Raw genomic sequence first — 15,760 nt, forward strand, 5'->3', positions numbered from 1 at the left:
AGAATTCAGCATCGCAATGCTGCAGCACTACAGGAACAGCCTTGGGGTGGGCACGGGTCCAGGTAGTCCTGCAGCTTTTCAAGCAGACAAAAAAAATGTGGAAACGAACAGAGGCTTCTCCCTGATTCCCCTCAAAACGCTGCATGGGTGGTGCAATGACTTGCTTGAAATAGATCATTCTTAAGGGGTTACCAACAACTCATTGGGCTAATTCATCTAGGTACCTTTGAAAAATAAACAACTGATAAACTTAGCCCTGCGTATTACAGGCTTTCCTCAGCAACCAAAACCCAAAAGAAAGCAGAGTTTCTGTGAATCAGCTCAGGATGAGGACCCATCGCAGGAGTCCTTAAGCAAACCAGCCAAAATGAAAGTGACGTGAAGCCTAGCAAAGCTCCTGGGAGAAACTGCTGGATTTTACTGGTTCTCCTGAAATGGGTTAGATGTGGAGGCAAAATTTCTGATGCTGCTGACGAAGGAAGCGTTCCCCCCATCCATGCCTACCGCCCAATGCAATCCAAAGGAAACTTCATGTGTTGTCTTTCCCCTGCAGAGAAGGGAGCCGTGGTCACGTTTAGGTCCCTGGGCAGAAGAGCGATAACATACGCACTAACAGATGACAGCCCAGAGAAACAGGTTATGCAATTTAGTCACTGCAGGAAACGGAGCTAAATTTCTTGACACCCGTACATGTGTGCACACTTGTAAAGTCTCAGTCATGTTGTACTAACAGAGCTTTTATTTAAAGAGCAGTTTCTGGAATTTTAACACGTTGAAAAAAACCAAGGTATTTATATTTTATGCATATCTATTATTCAGCCTTCAGCCCTGAAAGGAAGAGCCCGAAAGCTGAACTTGTGTTGTGGCTGGTGCTGTTCAGTGCTGACACGGTAATGCCGGATGAAGGTGAATCGTCTCCCCTGAGCAGATCTTTTACCACACGTGGTGGCACAGAGCACACTCCATGAAGCACATTGTGTCACGCAGAGTAACACCAAATACTTTTTGTACGTTCTCTGTTCCCTGGGAACACTAAAGTCCGCCACTAGTACTGTGGGTGGGAAAAGAAAAACAAATTATATGAGCCTTTTTCAAGGTTGTTTAAAGCCTTCTGAAACCTTCCATGCAATCTGCGCTGAAGTATATCAGACTCCTTAAAAAAACCAGGCTACTGTATATGCATTGCTTTCTGCCTGGAAGAAGCGAATTTAAAAGCCTTTTCAAGTAAAAACCAGTATTATATGTTGTACAAGGGAGAAACGAACACTTACCTACTTTCTCTCCCCTTAATGCACCAGAGATGGAAGTTGGTTTTCTGCTTCTTTACCTGCTCAGTCAAATAGTCTGACATAGTCTTAGAGTATGTCTGAGCTGAAATTTCAATATTCTCCCATTTTTACTTAGTAGGATTTTATTCAGTCATCTACTGGCAATAGCTTTCATGTTCTTTAATGCAATGTGGTTTGAAAGCTTTCCTATGATTTCAGCTAGGTTACGCATATGTAAGTGTACAATCTCCTAAACAGCTGAGTAACCAGCACCTAGGGAACTGCATTCCCTCATGCTGTCCAGCTGGCTGAGTCTAGAAGCCCTGAAGAAAACCACTAAACCCAAATATTTACTTTAGGATGACACTAGTGCATTAAGAGAAGAATCTCATCGCCTATAAACAGGAAAAAAAACTTATCGGTTTGGGGGGAAAAAAGCCACCAACACAAAAAACTGCAGTAACGCAGATAATCCTGCCTAGGAATTAGCTTTTTTTTTTTTTTTTTTTTTTTTTTTCATATTTAGAAACAGGAAAGCATAATGAGAAACCGTGCCAATGAGATGGTTTTTGTACATTGAATTTCTGGGTGGTGAGCAGGTCTCGGGCACGGGGTCAGCACAGGATTTGGGACATCAACTGCAACCCCATCCCACAAGGTTATTACCACCCTTAATATCCCATGCAAATAGATTTCCTTGCTTTGGTCACAGCAGTCTATTAATTCAGCCCTCTTGTCTGGTACATCTTTATCCTCGGCAGGTTAATCCTGCCAAATTCCTTTGCTGTAGTACATGTCACACAGCATATAATATCCAACAATGCAATTTTGCTAATCCTGTTTTATCAGCTTTGTTGCCCTGTCTGGTCAATCCAATAGTGAAAAACTGCACATAAGGTTTTTGCCAAGATCTCCCTCTCTTTTGCGCCCCCCCCCCCCCCCCCCCTTTTGTATGGTTTCAATTAAATGGTTTGAGAGCAGAACATAGCATTTGGATATCCGCCAATGTCCTTCAGAAGCAGAATGTCAAGGCACTTAATTATATAGGTCTCCCAATTCTTTCAGGCGCCCCACCTACCCAGTCAGCTGAATTTACTAAATGCAAGTGTAAAAAATCAGCTCAAATCTCTTTTTAAAACACTCTCCACGCATTAAGGACTTGAAGATGGCTGAATAGCAATATATTTATCGCCCATTATCTTACTAGAAGATTAAACAAATGAGTAAAGACTGTCTCATTAACAGTTCTTTGTTGTCTTGTTTACTGTTTAGTGGACTCATTAACATTAATTATTAGAAGAGGAACATCAATTATTGCAATAACCTTTGTCAAGCCTAGCAAACTGACTGCTAAACAGCAAACGGATCCATGTTTATCAGGCAGGATTTGTATGGACAGAAAGAAGGAAAAGAGAAGAAAAGACCCTTGAAATCCTCGACGTTGGTCGAAGGCAGCAGAGATCCAGCGTCGCTTGTTAATTCTGGCATCAGCAGAGCATCCTGCTCAAGACTTCTGGACAGAGAATAGAAGGGTAAGTAAATTCTGAGCTTAACACCACGAGACTTGCTTACCCAGCTCTAAGTGGCGAGATGTGAACAAAGGGATCCCTACTTCCTCTGGCGCTCACCAGGCTGTATTTATTACACTAATTATTTTAATCCAGGGAACAGCCCTTTCTCTCCCTCGTCATCCGCGCAGTGCGTATGCTTGTATAAATATAATGCAGACTGCAGTATCGATTTCAGGATTCTCCGTCGACATGCTGCTAGAGCTGACTGCTTTACTGCCTCAAGTGAAGGGCATTTTTACACTGTTACAAGATATTATGTCCTAGGCTCCCCCCTCCTTCTTCTCCTCCTCCTCCTCCCTCCGATTTATTTTTTCCTTTTGAGAAAACCGATCCCAGGTGGAGATCTCCTCCTCTGCCTGAGCAGACATTCGGTGTTGTATTGGTATTTTAAACAGGCCATATATTTCAGCAGCTCTGGCAGGAGTTAAATATCAGCAGTAGCACATCCATTATTTAAAATAGTGTGAGGAAGAAGGCTGAGTCACTAAGCTGGATCCGTCACCTCTGACACTGTTTCTCAGCCTAAATACAAGTGCCAGCCTGTGCCCGAGAACAAAACGAACCTTTTCAGAACCACCCTGAGCCAAATCCAGGGCTCATACGAGTATATTTATATACAAATAGAAACAAGGGCAGCTAAGCACTGCACTTTTTGCAGATGCTTCCACAGTTACACGCTGTGAGCTACTCAGAGCGAATACACAGATCACTCCTTGTGCCAGCCAGATTTTAAAGAAAAAAAAAATCGATGCAATTTCTGAAAAACTGCCCTGCAATAGCCACCACCCTGTGCTCGGCATCACCAGGAGCGTTCCTCCCTCCTCGCCCCACGGCCCCACCAGCACGGTCCACCAACGCCTTCCCCTTGCAGCTCATCGGCTCTGCCTGGATCTCCCCGCTAATTAAAACGTGAAACAATTAAGCTGTTTGCTAAATTAGCGATTCTGGCCCTACAGCCTCCTGGCCGGAGAGAGGTCCGCAGAGACGGCGGAGTCTGTTACCTCGGCATGAATTTGTGCTGACAGGACAGTCCATCCGTCTTCACGTCTTTAGACAGCTGTGCTTACCTAGCAGAATGTAAACATCTCTGAACTTTGCTTACTGGATAAAAGGAAGCATTAGTTTCCTATTGCATTTCCTCCTACAAGATCAATCATACATGCGGGCTAGACACAGCATCCCTATGTTTGTAATTAATCTCATAAAGGAAGAACATCTCCTCTCAATCGATTGCTGCATTTGTATGCAGCTTTCCCGCAAGAGGGGGAGTAGAAGAAGAAAATAAAAGCTGGTAGCAGAATAATAATCAGCTGATCCCTTAATAAAGGCTGGTACGTGCTATATATGCACAGCAAGATGCTTTTTTACTGAGCTGATTCTCTGTTGGAAAAATCACTTTGTAATCAATGTAGATCACTAACACTGGGGACTTCAGGATTGCTTTTAGATGTCCTGCTAGAGGGACTTTGTTTCATCATGGCGAAATTCAAAAGGATTTTGTGGCTTTTTTCTGACGTTTTCACCAAAACAATGCGTGTGTACTTCAAAATAAGCTTCCAGATGCTCTACTGTCCCTTGCTAAGTGTTACCAATTGCAGACAACAACAGCTGAACACCGCACGGTTTGTACACTGCCCTGTTTGCACAACAGGAGACTCCTTCCTACCAGCGCATCTGTTCACGAAGGACCTCTCATTCACAGTTTCCCGGCTGTGTATGTGAACGTTTAAAATCCAGACTAAGGAAATATTTGTTAAAAAAACAAACCAAAACCCCCACACCACAGCCTGCCAGATCATCTACTTATGAAGAATAATTTCTTGCCCTCTCAGGGAGAGAGGTGTGTGCAAAGTTACCGCCCTTCGGAGGCCGACCGAGACTCAAACTAGTGGGCAGAGGGACTCAAACACAGAGTCTTAAAAACATAATGGGGAAGCAAGTGCTCATCCGTGGCTGCCAGGACCCAGGCTTGACTCCTGGTGCTGGTTTAGATCTGTCCCTTTCATTGCACAAAATGCATTGAGCTCACCGACGTTTACATTGGGCCAGCACGTTCTCATCCTTTAGAATGAGAAAATAGTCTCTGAGACATATTTCAATGAAACGTGCACTTCTGAGAGGCACCATACTAGTCTAGGGTGTCACTGCCCATTTTGATTTAAAGGAATAATATGAAGATTTGCTTGCTGAATCCAATATTGAGACAAGTCAGAGCCTTTCCCCCATTATCCGAGTAGCAGCAGGACAGGGCTGCTAATATTCATGACAGAGCTCACTCTGTGGTTGCTTCACAGGCTTGGAGATTAGGGGTCTAATGCTTATATGATCAAATATTCAGAAGTATTGAACTGTACATGTCTGGGAGGAAGGAAAAAAAAAAACAACATACATTTTAGGAAACTGATTTACAACAATAGAGAACAGCAAAACTAAACCAGCACTTTAAAATAAAACGCTGGTGTGGAACTATCTACCTGATTGCCAACACTACGGCCACTTCAGCAGGGCCTGTGAAGACCTGGAAGCGTCCTTCTGCCCACCAGCATCCTGCTGTTGGAGCACGTAACAATGTGGTCCTTGCTAAGTGTTCTGCTGGGGCACAGCCTCTTTGGGGACAGAGGCTGATCGTTTTTATTTTGTACTGTTCCTTTTTAATTTAAACATCTTTTAGCTTTAGAAAAAGTGAAGTTTTGCCTCAAAGGAAAAGGGATCTAAAATATGTACAAGACACTTAAGTGTAGCATTTTCTTTCAGTGTACTTAAATAATGCAGCCTTCACTTATATATATGATTGGATGCCAATGCCTCCATTTTAGAAACCCTTTATCAGAAAATACATCTATGTCATAACAAGCCGGCTTTCATCTGGGAAATCTATGGCCCATTACCAGATTGCTTATTCATTGTTTAGAGGAATTACCAGCAAAACCAAGTGACAAATCAGCAGTTTGAATCACCTGGACTGATGGTGCTGGCACCTAGCCCGCAATGAGGGATGCTTCAGGAAGAGCATTCGGGTGCCCAGCCCCTCGCCTCTTCCTCCCTCCTGGCCACCGTGAAGGGCATCCTCCCTCACCACCGGCACGATTTCCACAGCTGCGAGGTGAGCAGAGGTTGAGATGCCCGTGTGGCGCTTTGGATGCCTCCTCTCTGCCCCTCCTTTATCACAAAAGTCCTGGATGAAAAGCATAAAGGTGCAGCAATTCAGTAAGAAGCATCCCACCTCCCCCATCTGTAACCCAGCACTTCTGAGCATCATTCTTACTGATGGGGGGAGGGAGCTGCTCCCTGCTTCTCCTGTTCTGCTCAGTCCCTGGGTTTGACAGTCCCAGGTGGGGAAAAAAAAAAAAAAAAACCATCAAAAAAAAAATCTGAGTTGCTTGCTCTCTTAAAAGATGCAGTTTGCAGATCGCTAAAACTAAGGCGCAGTTCAAACTTTCAGCGTTTGATAAGGTGCAGAGCAGATACCATCCGGCTACAAGCCACTGGCAATATACTGTACAAACGTGGTTAAATATTCAACCAAAGGGCAAATGGTAAGCCCAGGGCTGGGTACTGAGTGTTAACCTACGCTTTCTCTCTGTGCCTGTTTAACAGGGGACTTCAAGACACTTGGCTGACTTGGAAGTTTTGACGCCTTGCCAGTTGCCTTCAGGCTGCAAACAGTAGAAGATGAGATGTTCCTGTGGCATTTGACTTTTCTGGCTGAAACACAGAGAGCTCAGAGGAGCAAAGAGAACAGAGGTGAAAGTAACCCATTAAAACTTACAATACGCTCACTGCACGTTCTAAGTAAAACTTGCCTAGAGTGCAAAAGGAAGGGAATTTTCTTATTTCCTCCATATCCGTGTGATCAGCACTGTCCTTTGCTCCTATGGGTATTGCTCTCAAGTCTGCAAGACCAACAAATGCAAACCATTCATTCTTCAGGATGCAATTACTTTCTCAATCTTGATGACTGAAGAGAGGGTCCTTCCTTCTCCTCACCTCTCTTCCTTAACAAAATTAAAGATTAACATTATTGCTGGTTCCTCCCTCCTGCCCTCGGCCAAATGCCGCGGGTACCTTCAGCTCTTGTCCACCATACCTTTAAACAGCCAAGTCATAGCCCAGGGATAGCTAACATAACATGACAGCCAGGGTAACAGAAGGTCTAATAACGCTGTAGGAATTTGAGATTTTCTTCACTGTTGTGGCATGGCACCTCTAAGGGAACACTGCTGCAGCCTCCAGTGGATGGGAAGAACATTCCGCATTGGGGACAGGACCTCACAGGTAGCCAGGATGTTGTAGGTCAGGACGGAGACACACCAGCAGAGTTTAGTGGGCACGGTTTGCACAGTGTACCGTTCCTCCCTCTAGCCAGAGACACCAGATGTCCATTACCATATGAGCAAGAAAACAACATACATGCATCAAAAGACATAAATGAGAAATTCAGGCCTACGAACTCACACAAATATAGTCCTTTAAGCAAAGGTTAGACATGGTTGAGCCTTACATGGATAAAAGGAGGGAAAGCATGTCCTTTATACACCTTCAAATAAATTATGCTGAGATCAGAAATATCAGAAAAGTTGATAGCACTCCTTCTTAGGGAAAAAAGACAACAAACTCCTCCAAATTCTATCTGCTGTTTGTTATGTTTCTTTCACAAGTAGCTACTCTTCTGTTCCCAGGCCTACAGAGGTTGGAGACACACATTTCTCAAAGCAGGCAGGAAGACAATAACAATTAACAGAATTATTTTGATCTGTTGAAGCCAGATAAAAACCACTATCAGCATAAGAATTCAAAATTATATCCCAAATGAAATGTAGTTTCTGGTCCCAGCTATTTTTTCCTACACCTCGCCCCCTCCCCCCCCCCAAAAAAACCCCAACCAAACAAAAAAACCCCAAACCATTCCCTAACAAACCAACAACAACAAAAAAAAAAACCAAACCAAAAACAAACACCCAAAAAAACACCAACAGCCCAAACCAACTCTTAAGGGGAAGTATGCAAGAGCTTCCCTTTCCTTAGCAGAGACCACACTGCAACTGATGTCAGTGCAAGCCAGCTGCACAAAGCCAGCCCCTCTTTTGTTAACCAGACCAATGAAAAACATGAATCAAAGTGCAGATACTTCAGAGATTTCCCATTAAAGCTGCAAACTTGACAGGGAATCACATATGGTCAGTTGTACCACAAACACGAAGCCACAGTCCTAAATCCAGCTGGTCTGCTTTATCACAACAGGATGCGTCTGTCTAGCAGTAGTCACCAAAAGAATGAAGTAATCGAGGGTCTGGAAGATAACAAGTTGGAAGGAGGCATTTTTATGAATTTCAGATTAATTAAATAGCAATGGATTTTATTATCCTCTGCTTCCAGTTTTGCTCTTAGTTCTTTTTCATACTTGCTCTCCATTAATGAACAGAATATAATCAGGGAAACTATGCATAAAAGAGTTCAATCAGTTTTTGAAAAAACCCACCAAACCCACCATGTATTCAGGATTCTTACTATACAATACTCATGTCTCTAAATGTGTGTGTATGCGTATTACTATGGCTCTAATCTGTTTAACACAAACAAGCACAAGTATCTGAAGATGAGAATCTGTACCTAAAGACATAGCTGACAAAACATACCTCACATGTGAAAACATCCCAAGGATGCTCAGGAATGAAGCTCAGCTTTGGTTATTTGCACAAATAAGGTGTTTTGGGTTTTTTTGTTTTTTTTTTGTTTTTTTTTTCCTTCCCCAGCAGAGCTGACAATAAAAGTACTCCTGTCATCTTCACTGCCTCCTGCAATGTTAGCATTGAATTTTTCTCTGTGTGTGCATGTGTGCAGGCAGCTTTTGTTAGCGTTTGTCTACAAAATTATAATAGGTGTCTTTCCTTGTGCACTGGCTTGTGTGATAGCGGTTTAGAAGACAAAACCAAGCCCTGTCTTTAATATAGTGTTATCAGAGGCATCTCCCTTGGGGAGGTGTTCGGGCCATCTAGCAGACACCTAGATGAGATATGTGCTTCTTTGGAGAGATATTGCCACAAAGCATTTGAAAGAAAGAATGGATGCTTAGCTAATAGATGCGCATAATTACTAATCTGCAATGCTCCTTAGTGGGAGATTTTGACAGGCAGTTTTCAGAGGTATTATAAAGACATGCAATAATGCTGCTGAGTTTGCGACTCACTCCCTAGGAATCCTTCAAACTCAACTTTTATTAGCTATAATTTTTTTTTTTTTTTTTTTCCCCCACCTTCAACAAATATTTGGAGATCCCAGCCCACCGCTGCCCTCCCCTCCCGAAAAAGCATGTCGGAACAGAAACGAGCATCCAGATTTCACGAGCGCTGCATCACAACCGCGCAGAGATGCTTCTAGGGGAGGGGAACGCCGTTCCTGGTGTGAGAAAGGTTAACATCAAGGGGGCACTACAGAAATGAAGTGGAGTTGCCCGTACGGAAAACCAATTCCTACCTAAGGTGGCAAATTTATGGGGGAGACAGGGTGTTGCCACAGAAATACATCTTGGGAGGCCAATCACCCCAACAGACTGAAAAGTATGGAGGATCATGTTTTGCTCTCAATATTGGAGCTGCAAAACCAAACATACCATTCGGGTGTAACAGCAAAGACCTGACACTCAGAGGTGAGCACCTGGCTGTATTTCCCCATCCCTCTCCTCTCCATCCCTACACACCAGCACAGCCGAGGGCAAGATCTCTGATTCTTGCGATTCCTGTCCTGGAGAGGCAGGGTGGCCTGAGGGATCAGCTGCTTTTGCTTCTCTGATTTCAGGGGATGGCCTAGATGTGCTGCAAGGAATTAACCCCTCTCGCCCTCCTTCCCGCGCTCACCGTTTTGTTGTGAATTGTAGTATCGAAAGAAACCACTATGGCAACACATCTTGCTGTGAGCGAGAACAGTCAGCACAAAGCACAAAACGTCCAAGCCCTGCTCGCAGACCGTTTTAAAGCAGCATACATTTGGCTTTTGTCCCCGTCTTTCCTTTGCATTTCCATCATACCTGGCCACCCTTGCAGGAGATGATCATTCCTGCTAAAATCCCTCATTTGCCTCACTGTCCATCACTTGTTCAATGCTCTGAACAGGCAACCCAAAAGCTCTCATCTTCACAGAGAAAAACGTGACTTTGAAAAAGCTCAGGAGACCACGCGTGTGACAGGTTAATGTGGACTATTTTTGAAGGTGAAACAGCGGTGTTGAGATCTGAGGGCAGCAAGTGGCACTCTCCCAGCCGCAGTTCATGATGAAAAAGGCCACCGAGTGTCTGTGGCGTATTGGGAGCCCTGTCATGCATTGCAAACATATTTTGAAAGGTTTTATAAACAAATCCGAGGGAGGTTATTATATTCACCACTCTGTGTACAGAAGGCATGAAAAAACTGTTGTGAATCAGGTAAGTAAATAGAAGTCTAACTGCAAATAATAAACCTACATACATAATACAAGAATGATGACTAGATTGCTGTATTTTGAACGGATTTGAGGCAGATGTGAAACAGGTGGTAATTATTTGCTACGAAGTAACTGCAATTTACTTGAATTAACTGCATAATATATTTTGGCCACAAATCCTTATATTAACGCAATGTTTTCTGAACTTCTTTAGGGCAAAAAAAAATTAGCAGCATATCAAGTTGCATTTTACCACAGCACTTGCATTTTGATTTTTTATTTTTTTTTTTTTTTTTTTTTTTTTTACCCTCAATAAAATATAAACCTTCAGGCAGACCTCTGAGGTCAGGCATGCTGCCAAGGGCAGCCTAGACCAGGAGCCCCAGGTAGAAACTGAGCACTGGCTCCACGGAAGAGCTCCCCTCCCTTCGGTTTCCCCCCAAATGCCAACACAGAGGTCCACAGCATGTTCAGCCCCAGCCTCAGGGCTTGGCTGGGCGCTGCTGCACGGGGGGCACCGGACCCGTACGGCCACCAGACATCTAGGGGAGGTTGCACATGGGTCCGAGGGGGGCGTTAAGCTATGTGCTGGCGTGCTCCCCTCGGCCACACGGGTCGCAGAGGGTTCCCGAAGTTACCAGAGGAAGGGATGCAGATGGGGAGAAGGTTGTATGACCTCGGTGATGGGAAAACCGGCCACAGCCTGGTCCCCCCAGAGCCAGCCTAGGGTGGAAGGACCTCACCTCGCGCTCAGCCCCAGGACCTGGCTGCAGATGCCACCGGGCTTCAATTTTCAGCTGTTTTTACCCTAACGAGCCAGGGGTTGTTACAGACCATTGTTTATCACCCTCCACTCCCCTTTTCGCTTGCAGGGCCTCAAATTAGCATGTTCATACATGGAAATTATGCACGTGGCTGGCTTCCACCCCTTGTGAAGGAGGAGGAGGTTTTTTTTCAGGATTGAAGGGCTGCTGCCTGTGGGCACAGAGCCCCAGTGCCCCTTCTCCTGCCACTGCACCCAGAAATTTCACCTCAGGCATCTCCACGGGCCAAGTGATGGGCCTGCAGGGTAACTCCGGAGGCTCTGTTTCTCAGTCAGACATACCTACTACATCTCTCCTGGTTTCAGGCACGTAAACTAATTACAACGATGTTCCAGTGGAAACTTCCTCTTCGATTTGGCACGCTATTCCTTCAGCACACAATGATGAAAAATCTTAATTTGCTTCAAACGAGGCTGCTAGCAGTATTAATAAATTACAACGCCGAAAATAAGAATAGCAGCGCCTGAAACTCCACCAGCAAAAATAGCATTAAGCAAAAAGTATTAAAACTACCATGCAAGGCATGCATTTGCTATATTTAGCTTTTTACCCTACAGGATGATAATCCTAAAGTGGAATGAAAAACGTGCTGAATCACTACATCTAAAAAACTGTATTATTCTTCAAGCAAAACGTACCAGCCACATAAAACTGAATTTGAGTGCTTTTCGCCCTACATTAAAATACTTATTGAACTGAAAGAGATTAAGGAATACCAGAGACCTTCCCAAATGCATGGTTCAGAGGAGCAGGGAATTAAATCAGAATTCATGTACTCGGAAGTTGGTATTGAAATTGTTTTGCGAAAGGAGCACTCTATCTGTTTTGATAACCCAACGCACCGTGACCGCTTCAGAATACATGCATTACATGAATATCGGATCCCGTACCGCCTACCTTATTCAGGAATAAGGGCAAGAGAGCCGACTTCGGCGACGCTATTCACACACGTTAGGCTTTCGTCCTGCAAATCCTTCATCCAGTGGTGACGCTGATAAAATTGTGGGGAAAAAAAATGCAGATCCTCGCTGTAATCTGCAAAAGTCTTGTGTATGAAACTTGTCAAACGCACGGGCAATGCGCATAAACAGAGCAAGCCTCTAAAAATGCAGACAAATGCTAAATTTCTGAAGTCGTATTTTAAAACAGGAGGCAAATTTCATCAGCTAAAGAATTATTTTCAGAGAAACTAAACGTATCAGGTTCCTACCTTGCTTGAATAAGCAGTGCTATGGTACCATATGGCAATTTCCACCAATGGTGGCAATAATATCTTTTTTTAAATAATATCCTTTTTCCCGTCAACAAGCTTTACAGATGAGTACAGGAAAAAAACCCCACACTTGAATTAAGCAGATGCTTATGACATTCCTCCTGGCAATATAATGTGATTTATTGAGTTATATTGCAGTCTTGAGCTTTTTAACCAGATTAAGGCTGAAAAGAAGCCGGCAACTAAAACATTTTTCCATTTTTATTTATATTATATTTAGTTATGTTATATTTTTAGTTAAATAAACTTGTGGAAGAGTGCAGAAGCTACAAGACCTAATGGCCCGGATATGTAATTAATCAGATTTGAAAAGCAAGAACCATTTATCTACATAAAACAAATAGAATCTATTCTATTAAGCTAGCCCATTCAAATCACAAACCTGACTGCTGCTAGTGAGAATATTTTGCTTGGCAAAGGTCCTAAAGGTTCTAAAATTACGTATGCTATTTTTATTTCCTCCTTAGATTGGATTAGTTACTAAGCAACTGAAGAGTTCAGTTCTGTTGGTTAACAGCCATACTGTATTTCATAAAATCGGTTACTATATAGGACCTAAGTGAAAAGACAGTACAGTGGTCTTCTGAAGGCTATTTGCTTACGAATAGTTTTGTACAACCAACTGTCCCAGCTTACATTTTAAATGCACATAATTACTATCTGGGTTGAAAGTTTTTCTTAAAGTTTTATCTCTAGGTCGTATTTTTATTTTTAAGAAAAGAGGGATCTCTAAGTCAGCATCCTCCTTGACAAGGAAATTTGATCACTTTTCATTTCATAAAGACGCCGCTAAGGAGTTGGAGCTATATATCAGCAGTGTAATGCACATTAAGCAGAAATAGGACACGGTTTAATTAAAAAAAAAAAAAAAAAAAAGGGTAAAAAGTGGCAGGAAAGATAAAGAAGATGCTCCAAATTAGTTCTCACTCCTTGAAATGGATAAGAATTCTGGCATAAAGGCAGAATACCGGTAACATCCTTTAAGACACATCCAAAGGTCCTATCTTTAGCTGATCTGTTGCTACCACTTGTAAGTACATATGTTCTTCATATGGCCATACTACAGAGGAAAAATTACTTCAAGCCTCTCACAGGACTGTGAAGCGTGCTGCTTACTAACGCTGAAGCCCTATAAAAGCTCCACTGTGTGCCAAGCTGTTCAACTTCACAAACTACCTGCCAAGCCCACCGTAAATAGCATAAAATGTGGAGCTGATGGGTGGTTTGATGGTTGATTTCTTTGCCTTGAGTGTTTCTTGGTAACTTCAGACTCTGTCAGCTCAACCCAACCTCCTCCTTTTGCAAACTCGCTCCTGTTTGAAGATGATGTTATTGCCAACATCCCCCCTCCCCCCTTTTTTTAACCACAGATGAAGCCTCTGACACCTAGGAAAAATGAAATATTTACTTTTACGTAAGATTACTTTGGGAGAATATGTACCACGAGACATACCCTGGCACCTTTTTCAAAAAAAACCCAAACCAACCAACCAAAAAAACAACAAAAAACCCACAAAGCCCCCGTGCCTAGATAAGTTAGCCACCTCTCTCTCCGAGTCAGCTAATTGCCATGTTTCTGCACTGATGGGGTGGCGTGGCTGTGGTTCACAAAGCTGCTCAGACACTCCTCAGCTAGGCAGAGCCCAGGGATCTGTCTGGGCTGGACGTGAAGGGCACAAACTTGTGTAACCAGCTGCCACGTCAAGCATCTTCCCTGCTGGTGTGCAGCTGGGTCAGGAGAACTGTCCTCCTTTCCAGCCTGCAAGAAATAAACCCTGGTCAAGCTGGCAAGGCATTTCTGAGCTCAGGATGCACCAAGTTCCTAACTTTGCTTGCTTAGCTGTGATGAAAAGCCAAGCTGAAGCGAAGGGGTTGCCTGGCAGGGCTTCTCTTCCCTGTGCAAATCACTAGGAAATACCCAGTGAGCAGAGGGACAAAGAGAGATGCTGGAGTGTGTATCAGTCCCGCAGCTGCCTGTGCCAGCCGTTTCTTCTAGGCAATGTGTTTAAGCTCATACCCATGAATAGACACTACTGGATGATGATAGAAGTAATTGGAAATGCTTAAAGCAGCTACTCCATAAATCATTTGCATTCACTGGGTTCCACCTGGGCCCTCGCTGTACTCTCCTTCCTCTGCTCGCTTTGACAGGCAGTGCACAAAATGGGTCACTTTCTGCTCCCTTGAATATTTTATCAGTAGAAAGGGAAAAGCAAAAGGTCGGTGTTCAAAGGGATTCCTTGTCCACATCTCTGAGCGACTTCAGCAATCTGGGTAATCTCAGGAGCAGACCTTTCAAGATGCACACAAGACCTCTGACAAAATCGCTGCCCTGATATCACAGTGCTTCCCCCTGCATGGCTCCTTGCTGTCTCAAGGATAACATATGCATTTAAAAAAAAAAAAAAAAAAAAAAAAAATCGACTTGTAGATACTAAAGCTGACCCACAGCATGTGGTGCACTATTCTGGAAACTAGTTCAGGTAGTTCAGCCCCTTCTTTCAAGTACAGTCTATTCTTTAAGCATCACTCTTCTACAAGTTTTAAATAAAACAATACTTAAAGAACCATCAGTGATGCTTAAAGAATGCCTGCATAGGTACCAGGACACCCAACTGGGAGAGTCTGTGTTCCTGAAAACTAAGTAGCAGCACATTTGCACTCAGTCCTGCTCACTTAAGGACCCACAAGCAAAGACCATCCCCTGAAATCTGACAAATGAGCTATTTCAAAATCAAAGGGAAGGGAAAAAATCTGTAGTTGTGATGCCTGCCACCTCCGCTCTCTGGCCAGTTGGAGGGAGTGTGAAATTTCGATCACTTCTGAGGTCCCACTTAAGCCCAGAGCAGGCAGGACTTTATCAGCGAGAGCCAACACTACAAATGCCATCAGGAGCACTGATGTCTTTTCTCAACAAAGTAATGCACTGCAAGATAGACTGCTGCGTGACCCAAAATAAATGCACTTGGTGTACATTTGGGTACAAAGCACATTTAATTTAAATTCTAGGAACTTCTAGGCCTTTCCACCATGAATTCCTGAGGGATCATCCCAAGTCAGCCAGGAAGGGGACAGCAGATGCAGAAGGATCCTACAGGGTCAATGCTGGGGAAGATGGGGAAGAAGGTGAGCGGTGTCTCAGCACCTGCTAAACCAGTGTTGTAATTTTAAATGATGTTTAAATACTGATGTGCTATAGTGACATGAATGAAATGTACTGGAAAATATGAAGCATGTAAAAATCAATGGGGAAAGTACGAGGTGCTGATCTGCAGTTCCAATAAAGTCAGCATTGCTAGTAGACATGCTGCACTGTGAAGCCTCAGAAGCCAGCCAGTATCCTAATACAAAGCAAAGCACAAAGCCCATCCTTAGCTAGCTTTTTAAGCTTCTCTTGCTTCACCAAAC

At 43.5% G+C, this 15,760-nt stretch overlaps 1 long non-coding RNA gene across 1 annotated transcript in view; it reads right to left on the reverse strand.

The window, feature by feature from the left end:
- LOC122154767 overlaps positions 1-15,760 on the reverse strand; it is a 69,009-nt gene that overhangs the window by 3,258 nt on the left and 49,991 nt on the right. The gene's annotated exons all lie outside the window — the stretch shown is intronic.

This window comes from Tyto alba, unplaced genomic scaffold (genome assembly GCF_018691265.1).
Source record: "Tyto alba isolate M040663 unplaced genomic scaffold, T.alba_DEE_v4.0 Super-Scaffold_46, whole genome shotgun sequence".
Lineage (NCBI taxonomy): Eukaryota > Metazoa > Chordata > Aves > Strigiformes > Tytonidae > Tyto > Tyto alba.